We start from the raw sequence: 22,970 nt of genomic DNA, 5'->3' as shown, positions 1-22,970 counted from the left end.
CGGGTAATGGTGGCACAAGGGTTTATTAAACTGTGTGCCTTAGTTTTTTTGTTTTTTGGGTCCTTTTAAACATTTATTTATTTTTGAGACAGAGAGAGACAGAGCATGAACAGGGGAGCGTCAGAGAGAGAGGGAGACACAGAATCTGAAACAGGCTCCAGGTTCTGAGCTGTCAGCACAGAGCCTGACGTGGGGCTCAAACTCACGGACCGCAAGATCATGACCTGAGGTAAGTCGGCTGCTTAACCCACTGAGCCACCCAGGCGCCCCTTAAGCTGTGCCTTAGTACAAGCGCTAGGGCTTGCCCATGGTGCTCTTGATGTATAAAGCCCAGATGTTCTGTCAATTCTTCTTGGGCATTGACACCAATACCAGGAAATTCACAGCTAAGTGGATATTGTACACAGGCTCATCATCTGTCACCTTCATGTAGTCAACAGTGGCAGTGGCCAGACACAGCACCAAATTCATCTGGAATTTGACCGTGGACTTCACTTCATCCACTTTGGCCACCGTGTACTTACTGTGGGTCAGGAAGGAAGGGAAGGTGTATCAGCCTTATTGGGGCCTGGGCCCAAGATTCGTGGCATCTGCTTGATCAGAGATTCTGAAACCAAAAAGGCATCGTGCTTCCTGACTAATTTTTTATTCTTGTTGAATTTCTTCAGTGCCTCAATGTCCATGTGGGGAATATCCTCAGCCTTGGCCTCATCACAGTGATGCTGGTCCCTCAAAATACATATGGAGAACTTGGGGTGGGGAGTGGCCTTAAGCCTGACAGTACTCAAGAAGCATTGGTCTTTCTGAGTGTCATAGTTCTTCAAGTTGATCTGTAGCTCCAGTCTCCAAAAACTTCCCGTGCTTGACTGGTTGCCCTGCAGGACTTCTCACACTGCCTCACACAGGGTGTCATGGGAGACTGCTGCTCAAGGTGCCGCATGCCACAATAACCAGAAAAGACACAATGGAGGTTTCATTCTGAGGCCTCTTCTGTTGGCTTGTTCAAACCACCTTCTAGCTGCATGCTCCCATGGCCTTTCCTTGGTATGTACACAGAGAGGGGAAAAGAGGGAGAAAGCACAGGTGTCTCTTCTTATAATGGCACTAATCCCGTTGGATCAGGGCCTACACCTATAACCCCACTTAACCCTATTTAGCTTCCTAAAAGCACCATCTCCAAATACAGCCACACTAGGCACTTTAACATGAATATGGGGGGGGGGGGACGCCAGGGGGCAAAAACATTCAGTTCACAATAGATCCCTAAATAGAACTGGTTTTCCCACGAACTTATAAGTAATATTTGAGAATGCCTCCAGGAAATTTAGAACTATGATTTCTTTATTAGCATAACATATACTGTTTGCTTTAATAATACAATGTTAAAGTTCTCGACAGAATATCAGGAAGGAGAAGGCAGACCATTCAGGTGGGGCCACATGAAAATGATCTCCCCAAGAAAAGGAATTAACATGAAAGGGACTGGATTCCACTTCCTGTAGAACAGATGTCAGAAGAGGGATCAAGTGCTGAAAACATGAAGTTTGGGGGGGAAATGGAGAGGTGCAGCCAGTGAGCTGAGAGAAGCCTGTGCAATGCATGATGTTGTATTCCATAGCTCTTTTCTCATAGGGTCGCAAGTCTGTTTGGATTCTTATGAAACACAGTGAAAAGGGCCAAACCAGCAATTGTTTCCACCCAGGAAAGTACCACCCTCGCAGGAGGTAAGAAGCAATGTGTAGCTGTGTTTTAGGTTGTTGTGATGACTGAAGAGCGCCATTTACAGGCTTAATGTCCACAAAGCAAAGGATGGTTCCATAGTTTGAAGAACAGTGTTAGCCAAATATCAATCAGTTTTGTCTAAATTTACCTAAGTCTCTGAGGGATACCTGAGACCCTGGGTCACGGTTATTTGTCTATTCATTCACTCACACATACATTTATTAAATTCCTACTAAATGGAGAAAAGCTGGGATAAACCCACATGAGTTATACATGGAACCTGCTTCCAGGGAATTTATAATCTAAACGCACAACTAAATACGATGTTTTCTGATACATTCTGTAGTAGTTGTATAAAGAGATCAATAAGACAGTGATTAATTCAAACGAGGTGAGAATAGAGAGGAGAGCATCAGGGAAAATATGTTCAAACTGAGATAGAAAGGATGATTCGAAATCCAGCCAGTTGCAATTGTAGCCGTGAGGAAGAAGGCCATTCAGTTGGAAGGAACGACAAGTGCAAAGTCCCGGAGGCATGAAAGTATCTGATGTGTGTCACGTAGCATGGGATACAAACTATAATCTTGGTAGGTGAGACTGGAAAGGCAGGTTGTGACCGGATCGCGAAAATCCTTACAAGTCGTTCTAAGAAGCTTGGATCTCAATCCGTAGAAAATGGAGACCCATGAAAGAATTTGATCTAGAGAAATGACATAATTATTTATGAACTTAAAACACAGCTCACAGAAGAGGAGAGAATAGAAGGAGGAAAACGACTTGAGAGCATTGTACTAGTGCGGAGGAGAAAAAATACGGAGGGTGGGAAAGGAAAGAGTAGAGTCAAGGAGATAGAGATAGGTATTTCAGAGCTGGAGTCAACACCCTCCCTATACTGTAGAGAAGTTAATTGAAAACAGTCAGGGTGGTTCTTTCAGGTTTCTGTGACCCCAGTTGAAAGTGAAATGTACTGATACGACTATTTCCAATATTGGCATTTTATGGACTTGTAGAAGCCTAAATGGGGAAAGAAAACCAGAAGGCAATTTATTGTGACAAAAACTACATGGTCTTGTGTTAATTGTGGATAAAGCTGTATTTACTTAAGCAGCTGGGAGTTTATCCTTCTGCAGTTCCCTGAAGGACTGGTTGGTAAAATCAGCTGCTGTGTTTCTAAAATGCCAGTGGGCTTTAGAGGTAAATTCTCTCTCGAGGTAAGGAATTTCCAACACACAGTGATACCTCTGAAATTTGTTTCCCTACCAATTTGGTCTTCCACTGATTTGCTATTATGTTTTCCTATAATCAGGACATAGGCCATCTGTTCGATAATGCTTTAGCCTGAACAACATGGATGGGACGGGTGGCAAGGGAAAAAGCCAGCAACATGATATTGCTACTGTTTTAATCTTTACAAAGCTTTCGACATGAGGGTCTCAATGTCCCCAGTAATCTTAACTCACAGAATGGACTGACAGTCTTTTCCCAGAGAAGAAGTGACTTTGCTTTTCCTCCTTTCTTTTTTTTTTTTATGTTTATTTATTTATTTATTTATTTATTTTGAAATAGAGAGAGAACATGAACAGGGGAGGGGCAGAGAGAGAGAGAGAGAGGGAGACAGAGAATCCCAAGCAGACTCTACACTGTCAGCGTAGAGCCCCATTCAGGGCTCCAACGCATAAACTGTGAGATCATGACATGAGCAGAAGTCAGACGCTTAACCAACCAAGCCACCCAGGTGCCCTGCTTTTCTTCCTTTCAATGCACCACTGTTCACTTGCAGACTTGGGAAAGGCCATTGGACAGGGTTCTAGCTTTGGCTCTGTGTCCACTAACTTCCAAGAATGGTGACCAGATTCTCAAAATCTACTCTGCTTCCTGGAGATGCCGTCCTTTGTGGCCTACTAATTCGGCATGTCACATGGAGGCGAAGAATTTCCAAACTTGTTGGATTATGGCTTCTGGCAACCGACGCTGCTGGCAATCGGAAGGCTTATCCTCTGTGTTTCTGTTTTGATTCCCTGTTGTTCCTGAAGTTTCAGGAAGGAAGTCAGCGGGAGTCAAACATATTTGGTTTTTATTACACCATCTCCATATAATCTTTCTCTACAATTGTTTAAAAATAATGCTCACGTCATTAAAGAAGAAAATAAACACCAGTCAATTGAGGCTGTATAGTTAAATTTAGAGTCTGAACTGATAACACAGAAGAGGTTCAAACTCAATATTTTCCCATCAGGCAAAAGGCAAGGTAATTATATTAATGTTATATTGTGTAATTCTAGAATTTTGTACCTAGGATTTTGCTCCCTTTGGTCCAGGAATATTTCTTACCTGTCTAAGTATCTCATGCATGCCATTAAATACCTAGCGTCCCTAAATACTTACCTAGTCCAGGGTTACAAAACAGTAAGCCATCTTTACAATAACTAACATCTATTGAGACCTTACCTAGTGCTAGACATGGTCTTAAGTACTTTAAATGTATTAACTCATGTAATCTGTAGTTATGTATGTATGTATGTAGTTACTCACGTAAGAGTGCTACTATCATTACTCTTCCTGTTGTTCCGATAAGCTACAGATGCAAAGAAAGAAAATTTTCCAAGCTAACAAAGCTACTGGTAGGAGAACTGGGATTTGAACTCAAGTTCTTGCTCAGTCTGTACTTTTAACCATCAAGGAATAATTGTTGTTGTTGTTGTTGTTTAAAATATGTACACACACAGAAGAAAGTCATGAAGAGTCATAGTAGCAGTTTTCAAGGAGGGGATATTTCATGGTTTTAATTGTATTTAATTTTTTTTTTATTTTGAAATAATTCTAAATGTACAGAAATGTTCTAAAAAGACTACATAGGCTTTTCAGATACTCTTCGTCGTGCTTCCCCTAATATTACTATCTTACATAATCAGAGTACAATTTTGGAAACTAGGAAATTAATATTGGTACATATTATTAGCTAAAGTACAGTCCTTATTCAAATTTCACCAGTTTTTCCACTGATGTCCTTTTTCCATTCCAGGACCCAAACCAGGCTGCCACATTGCATTTAATTATCGTGTTTCCTTAGTTTCCTCCAATCTGTGACAGCTCTCCGGTTTTATTTTCCCAAGCTCCCCAGTCTTAGCTTTTGTGACTTCAATACGTTTGAAGACTACTGGTCAATGGTCGGCAGAATGTTTATCAATTTGGGTTTAGCTGATATTTTCTCATGATTAAATTAAGGTTATGCATTTTTAGCAAGAACATCACAGAAGTGGTATCTTCTGTAGCATATTATAGTATACCTGATGTTGATATATCTTAATTCTGATGATATTAACATTAATGATTTTAGGTTGATGTTTGCTAAGTTTCTCCATGTTTTCTTTTTGTGCTTAAGAAATATATTGTGTAAGACTTTTTGAGATTATGCACACGCCCTGTTTCTCCTACAACTTTTACCTACTAATTTAGCAACCATCGATAGAATGTGTCTGCAATTATTACTGTGGGGTTTGCCTAGTAAAGTTTGTATTTCCTTCATTTCTTCTACACTGATTAATTGGAATACTGTAAGAAAGAGTTACATCTCTTTTCCCACATTTATCTATCTGTCTGATTATTTATTTATATCAATATGAGCTCATGGATATTTATTTTATTTTATTCTATTGGTTATAATTCAATACTGTCATCTATTTTGTGCTAAATTCGGCCACCAGGAGCTCCTATAGTGTGGCTCCTATGTCCTTTCAATGTAATCCATTCTTTTTCTTTTTTTTTTTTAACATTTATTTATTTTTGAGACAGAGAGAAACAGAGCGTGAACGGGGGAGGGTCAGAGAGAGAGAGGGAGACACAGAATCTGAAACAGGCTCCAGGCTCTGAGCTGTCAGCACAGAGCCCAACGCGGGGCTTGAACTCACACAGACGCCCAACCAACTGAGCCACCCAGGCGCCCCTAATCCATTCTTTTTCAATCACTTCCTTATTTTCTGGTACAAAAAGTTATTCCAGGATCTTCTTGTATTTACCCTAACAATATGGGAATCAACTATTTCTCCAGAGACCTGGTTTCTTTTATTGGAGAATGGTATTTAGAAACCAAAATCTGGGCACTAAGTATGCTCATTGCTTCTGGGCTCACCTTTCTTCTAGGCCCACTCAGTGGACAGATTAGAAAAGCTGTGTATGTACAGTCACCCATATACACACACATCTATATTTATCTCTGTATCTATCTATAAAAATATATTAAAAGCCATGGGATCACATTGATGCCTCCAATTTCAATTCAACACCACAGGGTTCATTTTGGCCTTTTCCTATTCCTTATTTGTAATATTTTTCTCCACCACAGGAAATGTGATTTTAATTATCTACAATATGTTTTGCTTATTTGTGCAATCCTACTATACCCAAAAAGCAGTTTCAGAATTGCTAACCCATATTTCTAGGAGAAAAAAAATTACTAATGAGAAGACAGCAGGTGTATGCAGGTTTTTTTGTTGTTGTTTTTTGTTTTAGAAAGACTATTTTCCAAAATTTCTTAGGTGAGTTCTTTTCTTCCCCACCCCATTATTTTTTTTTAATTTTTAATTTTTTTTAATGTTTATTTATTTTTCAGAGAGACAGAGATAGAATGTGAGTGGGTTAGGGGTAGAGAGAGAGGGAGACACAGAATCTGAAGCAAGCTCCAGGCTCCAAGCTGTCAGCACAGAGCCTGACGCAGGGCTCCAACTTATGAGCTGTGAGATCATGACCTGAGCCGAAGTCGGACACTCAGCCGACTGAGCCACCCAGGCGCCCCTTCACCCCATTATTTTTTAATTAATTATGTTTCCTCGCACTTAACAATAAACACATATTATTTTGTGTATTTTTTAAGATGACATTCTTTGGGGTATGAATATTGGCTAGCAGATAGCAACTGTGTGAGCAAAATAAAGTATGAAGGTGAAAATAAATACAGGTTTCCTAAGTGATGTCACTGTCTTTACCACTTTGGTAACACGTGCCAATTTTTGTTGGGTTTGGCCACCACTTCCTGGGGTTTGTGGATTCTTGTCTCAAGATGCTCTGAAGCCCCAGCCACAGCCCCTCTTGCTGTTTCTCAGCTCTCCTGTCGCTTATGTTATCCCTCTTTATCGGCACTTAAAATAGTCACATCATTCCATGTCTGGGAAAATGTTCAGGACATTTAAGAATCATTAAAGAAGAAATCAAGAGAGTACAATCATTGATATACATATTTGTTAAAGAAATCAAGCCAACAACATCTTTTGTGTCTTCCATAAAAGTATACTCTGGGAAGATCTAGGGTCTATCGTGAATCATTAGGTTTTACATTATAAATTTACACTCTTGGAAACATACGGATACATATTTGATTACTCATAATGCAGATGTGACATTGTCCTAGCAAAATTAGGAAATTTCCAATAATCGGACCATTACCTTTGCATGGAGATGAATCACACTCAGGCACCCATTATGGCAATCAAACGGAACAGTTCTAGACTTGCAACTCAAAACCCTCACTTCCCAGGCAAAGCAATAATCTATCAAAATGTGAAAATAACAAGTCTTTTTCCAAAGTTACTGGTCATTAATAATGGCAATCAAATTTCACAAGGCCAGTGATTTTCAAATCAGGAAGTCATTAATATAGAGAGATATTATTTGTTTTAATCACTACTCACTTAGCTCCAAAAAGTCTGTCTTTCTTGCAACGAGCTCACTGTTTATCCTGACGCCTGGCTGCACCAAGGGCCAACACCTGCACATCCAGCATCCACCCTTGGATGTCTAGCATCTCTCCTCCTGGAACATGAAGTTTGATCTTCAGAAATTCCCTGGAACTAAAAGTGGGGATCTAAATTTCTAAAAAGAAATTCCCTTCCTGCACTTTGATTCATCCCAAGTTCATGTTCGTTTCATTTGCATTTCAATTCCATCCAGTGCATTCCTGGAAATCAGGTGAAAAGCAAATCACATTTTGCTTTAGATGTCTGAGGCTTCATTTCTGACATAGAATCCAAATAAATCATACCTATGCCCAACAATATGTCACAGAAGCAAAAATGTAACAAGAGTAAACCTTTTATCAAAATACACTTGTCAAATAACATTCTGAGTCTTAAAAAATGATCTTAAGTGTATGTTATACCATGTTTACGCATAGGGCCCAGTGTACTAAAAAATGCACATAGAAAATGAAAACTTCAAGCATACTGTTAAAGAGGAATAAAACTAAAACCAGTATATTGGTTTTCACACTGGCCATGTTTATAATTAATACACTTCTGGTTGATCTAGAATTTAAAAGATCTGGAATTGGAAGGAAGTGGATGAGGGACATTTGGATCTCTCACTTTATTTTAATGTATCTGCTCAAAAAGTTCGGGGTTTTTCTCTCCCCTTCCCTCTCCCCCTCCCTTTTCCACTTTTCCTCTGGCACCCTACCCTCTCTATTCATGTGCCCAGAGCAAACAGAGGCAACCAGTCTCTTACACTGACTTCTTTCCTTGAGGAGAAGTGAGGATGAAATTTAGTGATACCCAATGCTAAATATTCAGGAGAAAATCTTTTCTTTTAAAACATTTATTTGACATTTCAAAAATGGTTTTTTTCCCCAGCTTTATTGAGCTACACCTGACATATAAAATTGTAAGGTTTTAAAAGTGTACATTGCGGTGATTTGCTATAAAGATACATTGCGACATTGTTCATCCCATCTAGTTAATGAACACATTTATCAACTCACATACTCATTTTTTTTTTTGTTTTTGTTTTTTGGTGAGTACACTTACCACACTTAAGTTTTAATCTCTCAACAAACTTCAATTATACGATACAGTGCTATCCCCTATAGTCACCATGTTATACATTAGATCCTCAGTTCTTATTATTTATAGCTCAAAGTTTGTATTCCTTCACCAACCTCTTACTTTATCCCCCATCCCCAAGCCCCTGACAATCACTTTTCTACTCTCTGTTTCTATGACTTTGAGTATTTTTGAGATTCCTCATATAAGTGATACCGTGAAGTCTTTCTCTGTCTGGTTTATTTCACATAGCATATGCCTTCAAGGTCCATCCATGTTGTAGCAAATGGCAGGATTTCCTTCTTTCTCCTGGCTGAATAATATTTCGTTATATATATGTGTATATTACACACACACACACACACACACACACACACACATTACATCTTTATCCATTCATCCTCACAGACACTGTTCAGGGACACTCCAGGAGAAAATCTTTATAACTGATTTTGTGGGTTTTTAAACATTTTTTAATGTTTACTTATTTTTGAGAGACAGAGACAGAACATGAGCAAAGCAAGGGCAGAGAGCGAAGGGGACACAGAATCTGAAACAGGCTCCAGGCTCTGAGCTGTCAGCACAGAGCCAGATGCGGGGCTCGAACTTACCAACCGTGTGATCATGACCTGAGCTAAAGTCAAACACTTAACCGACTGAGCCACCCAGGCACCCCCTGATTTTGTATTTTGAATTCCCTACTTCACCATCCAAGAAAAAAAGGAAATAAAATGAAAAACTATTTGTCAATTGAACACACTGCTCATTATATATTTTTTTACTTTTATATATTTTTATATATTTTTCCTACAAAACAACAATCTATATGAATCAAGTTGCTGTTCAAATATTTCATAATATTTCAACATAGAATATTTGAAAATTGCCAGATTCTTATTGAAATCTTGACCCGGTATTTTCATATTGATTCATTATTTTTTTAAGTTTATTTATTTTGCAAGAGAGAGAGAAAAACAGAGAGATGGAGAGAAAAAGAGTAGGCAAGGGAGGGGCAGAGAGACAGGGAGAGAGAGAGAGACTCCCAAGTGGGATTCATGCTGTCAGCACAGAGGCTGACACAGGGCTCAACCTCACAAACCATGAAATCATGGCCTGAGCAGAAACCAAGAGTCAGATGCTTAACCAACTGAGCCATCCAGGTGTCCCAACTCATTATTTTATATTGAGGAAACTAAAGCCTTAGAAGATTGAAGAACTACTCCAAAGTCATATATTTCTGGAAAGTAATAAATAATATTAAAATACTAAATACAAGGATTATAAAGAATATGAAGATATTGCATATTAAGGAAATAAATTTCATATTAATTATTTTTTCTTAAATAATATTTTAATTGAGATATAATTCACATACCATATACTTTATAAATTTAAAGTGCACAGTTCAGGGGAGTCTGGGTGGCTCAGTCAGTTAAGTGTCTGACTTCAGCTCAGGTCATGATCTCGTGGTTGGTGCGTTGGAGCCTCGTGTTGGGCTCCATGCTGATAGTTCAGAGCCTGGAACCTGCTTCAGATTCTGTGTCTCCCTCTCTCTCTCTGCCCCTCCCCTTCTCACACTTTATCTCTCCTCTCTCCTTCAAAAATAATAAATAAAAAAAATTTTAAATAAATCATATAGTGTACAATTCAGTGGGTTTTCATATATTTACAGGGTTATACAACCATCACCACTATTTGATTCCAGAATACTTCCATCACCCCCAACCAAAAAAAAATTGCTGTATCCATTAGCAATCACTCCCATTCTTCTCTGGCACCGATTAATCTATTTTCTGTCTCCATGAATTTGTTTATTCTGGACATTTGACAAAAAAGGAATCATAATATGGCCTTTTGTATATGGTTTCTTTCACTTAGCATGATTTCAGAGTTCATCCATGCTGTAGCATATACCAGCACATTTTTTTTTCATTTTTATGGCTGAATAATATTCTATTGCATGATTCTACCACTTTTTAAAATTCATTCGTCAATTGATGGACTGGTCATTCGGTTATACTTTTTGGTTCTTATGAATATTGCTGCTATGAACTTCACAAATAAGTTTTTGTATGGTTATATGCTCAGTTGTCTGGGGTATATGCCCGGGAATTAAATTGCTGGGTCACATGGAAATTCTATGATTAGCTTTTTGAGGATTGGCCAAACTCTTTTTCCCAAAGTGGCTGTAGCATTTTACATTCCCATCGGTAATGTATGAGAGGCTCCCTACTTCCTTACAATCTTTGCCAACACTTGCTATTATTAGGCTTTTTAATCTAGTCATTCTAAAATGTGTGAAACAGTATCTCATTGTGGTTTTGAATTGTAGTTCTCTAATAACTAATGACGTTGATCATCCTTTCGTGTGCTTCTTGACCATCTGTATATCTTCTTTGGAAAATGTCTATTCAAACTCTTTGGCCATTTTTAAAAATTAGCTTGTTTGTATTTTAGTCATTGAGCTGAGGTCTTTTTTATATGTTCTGAATACTAGTCCCTTATAGATATATATGTTCATAAATATTTTGTTCCCATTCTGTGGGTTGTCTTCCACATTTGTATAGAGTCCTTTGAAATACAAAAGTTTTACCATTTGCTAAAGTCCCATTTATCTATTTTTATTCTGATTGTGCTTTTTGTGTCAAATCTGAGAAATCATTGCGTGGCTCAAAGTCACAAAGATTTATAGCTATGTTTTATTCTAAGAGCTTTATTGTTTTTAGCTCGTTTACATTCAGGTCTTTGATCCATTTTCAGTTAATTTTTGAATATGTTGTGAGGTAGGAGTCCGACTTCATTCTTTTGCATGTTGTGGATACCCAGTTGTCCACATTTATTGAAAAGACTATTCTTTCCTTATTGGATTCTCTTGGTTCTTATTAATTATACGACACTGCTGTGTTGGGCCTCGTCACCATCACATACTGCTAAAGCAATTTCCTTGTCTGTGCCAGTGTTTCCCTTTCTTCTCTGGCCTCAGCATTTGGCTTCAACCACAGATAGAAGTCATTCTGACAATTGCTAAGGCTGTTTTCATAGCCACTTTAAAGCATTCCAATATTCTTTCAATCATTGTTCTATCACTCTTCCCTGCTTGGTCTTTTTGATCAAAAGTTGTCAGGAGGCTTCAATAAACTACAGAACTGCCTGAACGGAGATGAGATCACCTTCCTTTTGACTTTGTCAGTTTGGCACAAAGACAAATGTTCTAAATGAAATTACTTGAAAAAAGTTAATAACTTACCAAGAGTATATATACATGGTCATCACAATAATGTACCAAAATGTTGAGAGCGACTTTTCAGAAAAAAAATTACTGTGTTTAGTCTGTGGTTCTGTTCTCAGAGTAAATGCTTGGGCTCTAAAGACCATGGGTTCACTGTTTGAAGGAAGTGTATTTAGAGCAGGTGAGGACATCTGGATTTCATTAGTGTGTGACACCAGCCCAAACTGAGGAGTGTTTAGAACAATGATAGTCCTGTCAGATTTAAAATAGGACACCTTAAGTAAGTCACTACAAATAAATTGTTTAGCAAATTACTTGTTACCTAGCGAGCGTTTAATAATAATAATAGTTTGCTTGTGGGAATCCCAGCTCACTAGTTGCCACTGAACCGCCCAGTTAATAACTGTGTACATGTCTCTTACAGCTTGAAATTATCGACAGCTGATTAAACTAGCACTTTCTAAACAACCTCAGGAATTCTTTTTCATTTACTCTAGAAGTGTCATTAATTGATAAAAAAAAAAAAAAACGAGGTTAGCGATGAGATACTAATACATGCCCACAAGAATAGCTAACATTTTTAAAAACTTACAATACCAAACACTGATGAGAATGTAAAGCAACTAGAACTCTGAAACATTGCCGGAGGAAGTAGAAATTAGTATAATAATTGGGAATCCTGCCGTTACAAATTGGAGCTAATCATATGCTTATTCCATGATTCAAGAATAATTAGTTCATGTGACCACCATAAAACATGTACAAAAATATTAATAGCAGCTTTAGTCATAACAGCCCAAACTGGAAACAACCTATACCCAACAGCAAGAAAATGGATAAATGAATTGTGTGTGCTCATAAAATAGAATACTACACAGCAGTAAAGACTAGATTACAACCACAGACACGCAGCACATACTCTCTCAGACACAACACGGGGCACCTTTGTGGCTCAGTCAGTTACGTGTCTGGCTTCGGCTCACATCATGATCTCATAGCCCATGAGTTCAAGTCCTGTGTCAGGCTCTGTGCTGACAGCTCTCTCTCTGCCCCTTCCCCGTTCATTCTCTGTGTCTCTCAAAAATAAACAAACATTAAAGAAAACTATAAAGAAAAAGAAACCAGACACAACAAAATATACTACATGTTGCTATTTATATTAAGTTCAAGAGCATGCAAATGTAATCCAAGATGTTAGAACACAGAAATCAGAGTAGTGATTACTTTGGGGGAGGTATTGACTGAAAGGTGAGGAAAATTCTGTGGTATGGGAATATTCTGTGTCTTGAGCTGGGTATTACAGAGATGTACACAGAGGAAAAATAGACCAACCCATGCATTTACAATCAGTGCACTCACTTTATATACTTTATTCACATATGATGAACTTCAGTAAAATTTTTTTTAAACAAGGTGGGAGAAGTGACCCAGGCAAATGGAGAAATTTTCAAACCTTTTAAAACATGAAACACAAGTCTGCATCTCATCTACATGTAACATGGAAACAGAATGAAGAATCTAAAAAAAAGGAGCCAGAGAACGGTTACCTGTTCTCTGAAAAAAGAGGTGATGAAGACACCAGACATCATCCCAACTCCCCTACTGCCCCTCTGAGTCCACGACTCCTATGATTTCAACTCCGAGAAATAAAATGATAAACAAAAATTATCTGGTACAGAAGCAACCGAGTTCTTATTAAAATCATGGGATGTTACAGAAAAAAAAAATCCTAAAATTCTAAAGGTCATTTCTTTTGCTCTCCCGCAAACTCCCTTCTCATCCAAAGAATCCATCAATATTCAAGTTCAGCCACACTAAGCTAAGCCATATGTTAATTCAATTCCACTTGAATGGCTTTTACATAATCCCTAAGCAGGGACCTTGTCAAAATCTTTGCTCAGTACAATTCCTGGGACACTGCTGACATTCAGTTGAGTGTATAGTATAATTAATATCATAATAACAATAACACACAAGGAAAATACATACCTCCCGCAGTTTGCAGAAATACCAGGCTGCAGCTAACACAGAATTTTAATTCAGAATCAACAAGGAAAAGAGAGATCGAAAGGCAGCCAGAGCAATTGGATTCAATAAATTCACAAAGTCAGCCTAAACTGCAGGAGAAACCGTACTTATTAGGCAAGCTATCCTATGGGGGACAACTAAATTAAGCAAGATAATTTCGTGTTCCTAATGCATTTGCTTGACTACAATGAAGGTTGACGTCTTAGTAGCTACATGAAGCCAAACCTTTGTCTGAAGGTGAAAGGGATTGGATGTGTGTGTGTGTGTGTGTGTGTGTGTATACATCTATGTATGTATGTCTGTTCTGTCTGTGTATACTTGAAAATGTTCAGCAGTATTGATGGGTAGCATGAGACAGGAAGAAAGGGTAATAAAACACTTCCGTGACTAAAAAAAGACTGTCTAATTAAAGAAATGAGTTACACCTTTAGCCCCTTAGTCCCACTAGAGGGGGAACTGCTGGCATAATGAGGATTAATAAACATTCCCTACAGGTGCAAAGTTGTGGATTTTTTCCTCTGGAGAGCAGCCAACCCTCCCTATTCTCCAACCCTCAAGTCTTCAGCACACATCTGACTTTGCCAGCAGAAAGAAAACTGCTCTGGCCTGCATTTCAAAGGAACACCTGTCAAAAAGCCCCAGGGCAGGGAAGATTTTCCCCAAATCCAGGTTTCCTCCAAAAGGCTCCTTTTACAATCCCTAACGGGTGATGTTCCAACTGTGTCCCTGGATAGCCACAGCAGCATCACCCTGAGAACTCAGAGATGCAAAGCTCCCTCTTCCACCCCCGATTTACTGAATCAGAAACCCTGGGGCTGGGGCCAGGGAATCTGTGTTTTTGTTTTATTAAAAAAAAATAACATTTATTCATTTTTGAGACAGAGAGAGACACAGAGCATGAACGGGGGAAGGTCAGAGAGAGAGGGAGACACAGAATCTGAAACAGGCTCCAGGCTCAGCTGTCAGCACAGAGCCCGACGCGGGGCTCAAACTCACAGACCGTGAGATCATGACCTGAGCCGAAGCTGGACGCCCAACCGACTGAGCCACCCAGGCACCCCATGGGAATGTGTGTTTTAAGAAGGCCTCTAGATGAGCTTGAGGCATGCTCCCATTGAACTTGTTCACCTCAGTTCCACATCCTCTTCCACCATGTCCCAAGCAGTTATTACTGGCCTGGTCTCTTCTTCAGCAGCTGCAAGTCTCTTCTTGCTCTATTTATTTTTTAAAATTATTCTTCATGGTGGAGTCATCTTTCCCGCTTGCCACTTGCCACAACATTACACAAATAGCGTATAGTCTCCCACTAGTGCTCATTAGAATGCATGGAAAGAGTTTTTCCCGTCCCCAAATCTCGCCAATATCTATGATATTATATTAGGGCCACCACAAAGCACATGGATCTTCTGCAACCAAGCTCTCAGTATCATGTTTCAGAACATCCCACCACGGCGATATCTCACCCTCCAATGTACAATTCTCCTACCTAGTATGTGAGTTTGCATTTAAGACTCTGTAGAAGAGGGGCACCTGGGTGGCTCACCTGGTTGAGTGTTCAACTTTGGCTCTGGTCATGATCTCAGAGTTCGTGAGTTTGAGCCCCACATCTGGCTTGCTGCTGTCAGCACAGAGACCACTTTGGATCTTCTGTCCCACCTTCCGCCCCTTCCCTGCTTATGCTCTCTCTCTCAAAACTAAATAAATCTTAAAAAAAAAAAAAAAAGACTCTGTGGCTATATTATTGCTTTATTTCTAGACAATAAAATGTGAAGGGAGTAACCAACATGTGACATTTCTGGGTCAAGACTTTTATGAAACAGATGTGTTTCTTTTTCCCATCCACCTACTAGATGCAAACAGTGTAGGGCTAGAGCCTGGAGCAGCAGAATCATCCAGAAGCTTTTAAAAATGCTAATCCTAGACCTCATCCCTAGAGTTTCTATTTCAGTAGGACTAGGATGGGGCCTGAGAATGTGCATTTCTAATCAGGTCCCAGATGTGGGATCGAACTCACGAACTCTGAGATCATTGGAGAGTCATTGGTCTGAACTATTGTTCGAAAGAACGGCGGAGCCAAAAGAAGGAAGCTGCATCCCTGGGCGACTTTGTAGAGAACGGATAGCTGATCAAGAACATCGACCTCATTCCGTACATGACCAAGAAATATACTTCCATTGGTTTTGAGTCAATGTGCACACGTCCTCTTTTTACCACAGTTTATCCTACCCTTAAATAATAAAATTGCCTAAAAAAGTAAATGTTGACAGTTTTGAGATCTTATATAAAAATATATTTATTGGGGCACCGGGATGGCTCGGTCAGTCAAGTGTTGGACTCTTGATTTCAGCTCAGCTCATGATCTCACAGTTTGTGGGATGAAGCACCGTGCCGTGTTCCACACCGCCAGTGCGGAGCCTGCTTAGGCTTCTCTCTCTTCATCTCCCTCTGCCCCTCCTTCACCTGTGCACTCTCTCTCAAAATCAGTTTTGAAAAATTAATATATATATATGTATTTTTATCTTCATTAATATAGAACAATAGACACTAAACAAACAAAACACAAAACAAAGCTCAAAATGAAATTTTATAAATCCTAAATTAGAAATAACTGATTTCTATTTTTTCTTTTTGTTATAGATTTTTTCAGTGTTTCTCTTCCAGGTTTCAACAAGATTCTTATGAACTAATCTTCCTTAGTGCAATCAAACATTTTGCTCTGTGCAGTTTTCCATCATTCAATGTCTTTTGGTGAGACCACCGGGACAAAGTGGTGTCTAATTTATCTTTACTATCCTGGTGCCTAACACAGTGCCCGGCACATGATCAAGATTCAAAAAATATGTTTGTGAGATGGACAAAATAATAATAATAAAATATGGAAAATGGGCAAATGAATATTTTTAAAACTTGGTTCTGTTAACTACCAGATCTTAGCTTCCACTTAGTTTCACAGTTGCATTTGACAGGCACTGTTGAGATGTTAGGTAAACAATGGTGGACAGAGCCAAAGTCCTTACTTTCAGAGTTTACATTCCTATGAAAAAAGACATAAAAAACAAACATCTTTAAGAATGCATCACAATCAAATAGAAACAAAACCAAAATGAGACAAGTAACAGTGAATCATAGATGCATTAGGAGCATTAAAATCAGCGCTATTCTCTAAGATGCTTGACATAGAGAAAAGTAATGGCAAATTTTATTTGGCATAAAAATGGGCAAATTTCCATTGTCCTGGTAACACTTTGTATCAATAGCTTCACATCACCCATGGTTAGTTTGACAAAGCACGTAAGATGCAGTAGACCCACTGACTTGGCTTTGTCAGCCTTCAATACAAGTGCTCACCTCCTTGAACTCCCAGAGATGAAGTAAGAGGGTTGTAAGTCCAGTTAACATTGTCAGAGCTTTTGTTAAATCTCAGAAGGCTACACTGTGAAAATATTGCCCCTACTCTGCAATCTGCTATGCTTCCCTTTCCCTCCTCATCAGTTTCTTCTATAAATACCCAAACTGAAATGACCCTTGATGTAGAATGTCATATGGGCTACAAGCCCCAGCCTTGGGTCAAATAGACCTACTTCAAGTCACTTAATTAATTGCATGGCATTGGGTAAGTCTAAACTCTCCAACATTTCTTCACTCATTGAATGAAATCATGGAGGTGACTATTTCATAGGATTTGGGGGAAGAGTATATGAGACATTTGCATGTGAACACTTACATTGTAAATAATCATTCAAGTTGTGAAATTCCAACAAGGATGAAGAGTATGTTCAGTAGGGGTTAGAAAATACGGCAATCACACTGACAGAGTATCAGAATTTGAAAACATAGTGGTAAAACCATTCCGAAGGCTATTGTGATGAGTTACTAAAAATAAGTTTGTTGGAATACAGGAAGGTAGAAGTCAAGGAACTGTGAGTCAGGGTGTTAGGTATTGAACACAACAGGGATGATGATAGAGGGTAGGATCAAGTGCTAAAGTTATTAAAAATGTGGAAATGCGAAGTCAGTAGATGACTGTCAAAGAAGTGTTCTTCAGTTAGATTCCTTTATTATATGCTTTTATAACACCTAGTATTTTTCCTTTGTGCCACTCACCTAAGCTTCAATTCATTCATTCATTTATCTATTAATGCCCATCTGTAGGATAATAAGCTTCTTGAATGTTAAGAGTATAGCTTGTTCCCAAGTGATAATATTTGCTTGTAAAATACAAAGCTCAGCAGAAAGCTTAATTAATATTGGATGGGTGGGTGGGTGGGTGGATGGATGGATGGATGGACTACTTGGCAGATAAATAAGAGATAGTACTAAAAACAAATGGCATCAAGATCAAAAGGAGAGAGCTTTCAGAATAAGGTCAACGGGATGATTATCTGCAAAACAAAATATACCTAAGAATCTAGGATTTCTTAGTGATGGTTTCCTTATTTCCTACCTCCCTATTTAATCTCCTCCTTTTTCCCAGATTAATAAACCACATATTTAGAAACTTATTTGATAATTAATAATTAGAATAAGTGCCAATCAAGCATACTACTAGAATCTCTCAGCACCATTTATCACTTTGGCAATACACATAACAATTTAAAATGTGCATGACTTTGAGGCAACAATCCCATTTCTAGAAATGTATCTTACAGATATACTCATTCAAGTATGTATGCTATACGTACAAATATTTTCTTTGCAACATTATTTAAGATACTAAAAAAAAGGCACTAAATATTCCAAAATAGGAGATTTGTTAAACAGTTGATACATTCATACAGTTGAATTTTTATACACATCAAAAATATCATGACCTTATCTCCATGATACACTGTTAAATAAAAGATATGTATAAAACATGAAATAATCTGCATAGAGTGATCCCATTTTCATAATATATATATGCGTGTTGAGGGGCACAAATATTTCTGGATAGCACTCAGCGGGGCTCCTCCTCTCTTTTTTTTTTTTCTCTCTCCTCTCCCTGCTCTTGTCATGTCTTATTAATGGGGAGTGGTCCTTGGTGAGACATAATGAAAAGATTCTTGTAGCATAACACAAAAACATTTGCCAGGAGAAATCATCACTTCTAGTCAGAAAAATATTGGTTTGACTCGTGGATATTTCACTCCGAAGACTATAAGGCACTCCAGGTTTCTTTCGCTCTTTAGATCTCGGCACCAAGGGGCAGGCCCTATCCTCCTACTCCAGGTGATCTAGGTACTTGAGCATATGTGTTTTCAGTGAGAGTAACAGGGATGACCCGGGGCTTGTGGAGGAGGAGAAGGAGTAAACCAGAGGGAGGAGAATAGGATCCCTATGATTACATCCCAACTGGATCTGTATGAACTGACAAGTGGCATGAACACAAAGTAAAGACTGCTTTGTTCCACTCTTGGTATTGTAGACTCTGGGTCTGGAGTTCTCTCTTGTCCAGCAAGAAAGTAGGATGCAGGATTAAAAATGCGGGAGAGAGTAATGTCCGGGAGGAGACAAGAGCCCGGAGTAAGGGTCCTTGCTCCGTTTTTATTAGGATCAGAAGGCTTACAAGTGTGATGGGTGTGCACAGGGAGACAATGAAACCATGAACATTCGCTCATGGGTATGGGGAAAAGGGGGTTTTGGAAATATGTGGTGTTAGGTGTTTGGGTCAATACAAAACAAGATTCTGGTGCTGTATGGAAGGTTGTTTACAGTAAACATGAGGCCCCCACATCTGTTTACCTAAACTGGACTAGGGGACAAGAAAGACAGAACATGTTACCTCAGGGTCAACCAGGCAACTTTCTTTTGCTAATTAGCTCAGCTCTGGACAACTTTGCCCCTTGAGGTCAGTCTAGAGGCCTATTTACCTCTTTACCTAATTTGGTCCTTCCTTCCTGTGAAAGCAGCTTTCTGCTATTATACTGACTTGGGGGGCATTTCCACCCTGAATACCTAATCTTGTTTACCTCATCTTAGATGTTTTCACCCTGAGACTTCCTACTCCTATACCTTTGTCCTATACTGGGAGACTTTGTGCCCTTCACCTAGTCTTACTTACCTAGTCTTATTTACCCAAACTTGGGTGTATGCATCCTATGGCTTTCCTATTGTTTATGCCTTTGTTAACCCATCAGTGCAAGCTCAGGGAATTCCTACGCTTATTCCCCACACCTTGGGAGTCCAGAGGTAACTGTGTCGATACTGGTCTACACTTCAGATGCTCCTGGTGTAACAAAGTGGTAAAATATGTATGTTTACATATATAATTGTATATGTAAAAAAAAATTTTAAGATACAAGCCAAGCTGTTAGCAGTGATTGTTCTTGCGAAATAGATGGTTTCCTTTTGGTGGGGGAGAGGGAAGGTCCAATGCGATGAAGATGATAAGGGAACTTCATAAACCTTGACATTGTCTGCATGGTTTATGGCAATTGTGTCCCATAATTTAAAAATGAAGCGGGATTTTTTTTTCTTAAAAGAACTCAACCAAACTGCAGCTTGCTTGTATATTAACAAGGCCCAAGCAGGAGAAAGAGGTCCTAGTGTCAGTTTGACTTTCCTAAGGATGGCCCCTCTGTCATTAGAGTTGCCCTCAAATTTGGAATAAAATAGTTCTGAAATCTTACCAGAAAAGTAATTGTTCCACCGCCTTGGAAAAGACCATTTAGCTGTGCAAACAAATGAAATAGGCATATCATAAGTTGTCACGATCGCTTTCACAAAAAAAAAAGAGATCTCTCACACAGCACACTTCCCACATCCAACACTATCGATTAACTCTATTCATCCACACAGTACATGAATTTGTACTATTATGATCGAATTTAAGTAATGTGAGTACTTCCAAAATAAATTCTGTGATTCTCTATGGTATTCAAAGGCTCCAGCTTATAGTCTTATAGAACAAATTACTCCTTTTACATAAGTGGACTCCCAAGGCTGTAGGCATTAAAGAAACAAAAGATCACCACTTAATAATTAACTACAAAACTCTATATTCCTATTTTGACACTAGATTGCAAGAGCTCAGAAGGCCAGATGGAGTCTTTATTATTATTATTATTATTATTATTATCATTATCAATTAATTTTAAGTTTGTTCATTGATAAAGTGTAATGTTTCAATTCTTCTGTTCATCTAGCTCCTGTTTTTTGGGAAGCTTAATTTATTATGACACCTGCTATAATGTGGAAAAAGGAGAAGAGATGAAAAAAAACCTCAACCTATAGATTTGGTTCTTACAAACAGCTTTATAGGAAGGTTGGCTGGAGATTCTGTGTTTAATTCATGGCCCATGTGATTCCTTCCCCTAGACCATGGAGCCCAGACTTGGTTAACCAAGACTTGGCTCTTGTCAGGAACTTTCTAGGCCCCTTAAGGCTTCTTGCATAGTTTCACCTAGAATTGCCCCCTGCCATTGATCCAACAAAAAAGTAAGTGCCTAACAACAAAATCATGAAAAATGGGTATAATTTTCTGTTATAAATATTAAAATAGATCTTATCAAATATTAAGTTTTTAAAAATAATTTTTAAAGTTTGGAATTAATATATTTTTTGTTTATTTCAACGTGTACTCGTGTTCCATTTTTTTTTCCTGTAAAACAGCTTCCCCATACTTCAGCCAGAGAGCATGACTCTAAAATGAAGAACTCGTGACTGGGTGTGGGAAGGAAAAGACTAAAATTAGAGAGATCAACAAGCTCTAATATTAGGGATTTGTTTGAAAATGCCACTTCTAATGAGAACTAACAAAGAAATTCTCTGAAAACGAATCGATTTATTTAGCATGTTGGAGTTCTGTCCTATCCTAATGGGAGAAATAGCCAGCCTTTCTGGATTATTTTTGAAGTTGAAGAGTCAGGTTCCGAAGAAAAAGGAAGTATTTGTCTATAATCACGTAGAGAAGAAAACTTAATATTTGACCCGAAGGCAAAAGAGACTGACCAGGACAGAGATAGGACAAAAATAGAGAAACCTAGAGAGATACACTTGCTCAGTCGGTCGGGCTTCTAAGATGCTCCCCAGTTTCCAGCTAAATAGTTAACACACAAACAGAATTAGATGTTACACACCGCATTTAGATAGGGTACTGTGTCACCATGGTAACTGGTTTTGCTTAAACATAGCTCTGCATGTACGTAGTCCAAATTAGCTACAGAAGACACACACACATACACACACACACACACACACACACACACACAGTATTCCTGGAGCTTATATAACATTCGCCTATCAGTTATATTTTTTCTGAAATGGGGTATTTGGGTTCATGTCTCTAAGTGGTCTTTCTTTAAAACTTTCCTTTCTAGATAGCGTGCCTCTGATCACTCAGTTGTTGCGATATCAGAAGCAATGTTTCAGATAAAACTTCAGGTGATAATCAACATGTGAAAAGAATAATCTGTGCTGGTTTTGTCAGTAAATTCTTAGTGCGTAGAATACAAATTGTAAAGCCTACCACTTTAGCTTCTTACCTTTCAAATGCTATTTTATTTGGCTCATCCTTATGGAGTATTTCGGGTCATTTTTCTTGAAAGATTATCCCCAAATAGCATTCCCACCCCCACTGACTCCTCCTTATGATAAAATTGCTAAGAAAACAACTTAAAGCAAATTGAAAGAACTTTTTAAAAGAAAGGAAGTTGCCACAACATGGTATCCAAACCAAGAAATATCCCCAGCATTCTTCTAATAATTTTTCCTAGATTTATCTAAAGGAAAGGAAAAATAATTTATTGGTTCAACTCCTTTACATGGCACTGTTAAAAGCATGTGATTCTTTTTACTTGTCAAGACTCTATTTCTCTTCTTTTTCCCCCCTCTTATTTTCTGAGAAGAGAATTAAATATGATACGCTTTGGGGGAAATTACATCATTGACTGTTTTACAATTTTCAAGACCACTTCGATTTTTGTACTAAAACGGCATAATGTCTGTAGTGTGGGTGCTTATTTGTCTGAAAAGAGGGAAAACTAATCATATATCCACCTACTGAACACCAGTGAATTTCTCTTTCTGCTTGTGGCTGTAGGATGTATTCACAGTTTGTCGAGTGTCCCTTTCATTCAAAGGAAAATAGCTACCATTTAATTGAGCCCCAAGTATGTACCAGGCACTTGGTGGGAAATCTAGCAATGCCATGCCATTGAATTCTCACCAAACCTTGCAATGTGGGTGTCATTATCTCTACTGCA

The 22,970-nt window shown here is 38.6% G+C and overlaps 1 pseudogene; it reads right to left on the bottom strand.

The window, feature by feature from the left end:
- Positions 1-282: 282 nt before the first annotated feature.
- Positions 283-22,970, bottom strand: part of LOC122469108 — a 57,107-nt pseudogene continuing 34,419 nt past the window's right edge.

This window comes from Prionailurus bengalensis, chromosome B1 (genome assembly GCF_016509475.1).
Source record: "Prionailurus bengalensis isolate Pbe53 chromosome B1, Fcat_Pben_1.1_paternal_pri, whole genome shotgun sequence".
Classification (NCBI taxonomy): Eukaryota; Metazoa; Chordata; class Mammalia; order Carnivora; family Felidae; genus Prionailurus; species Prionailurus bengalensis.
This window is presented reverse-complemented; position numbering and strand designations above follow the sequence as displayed.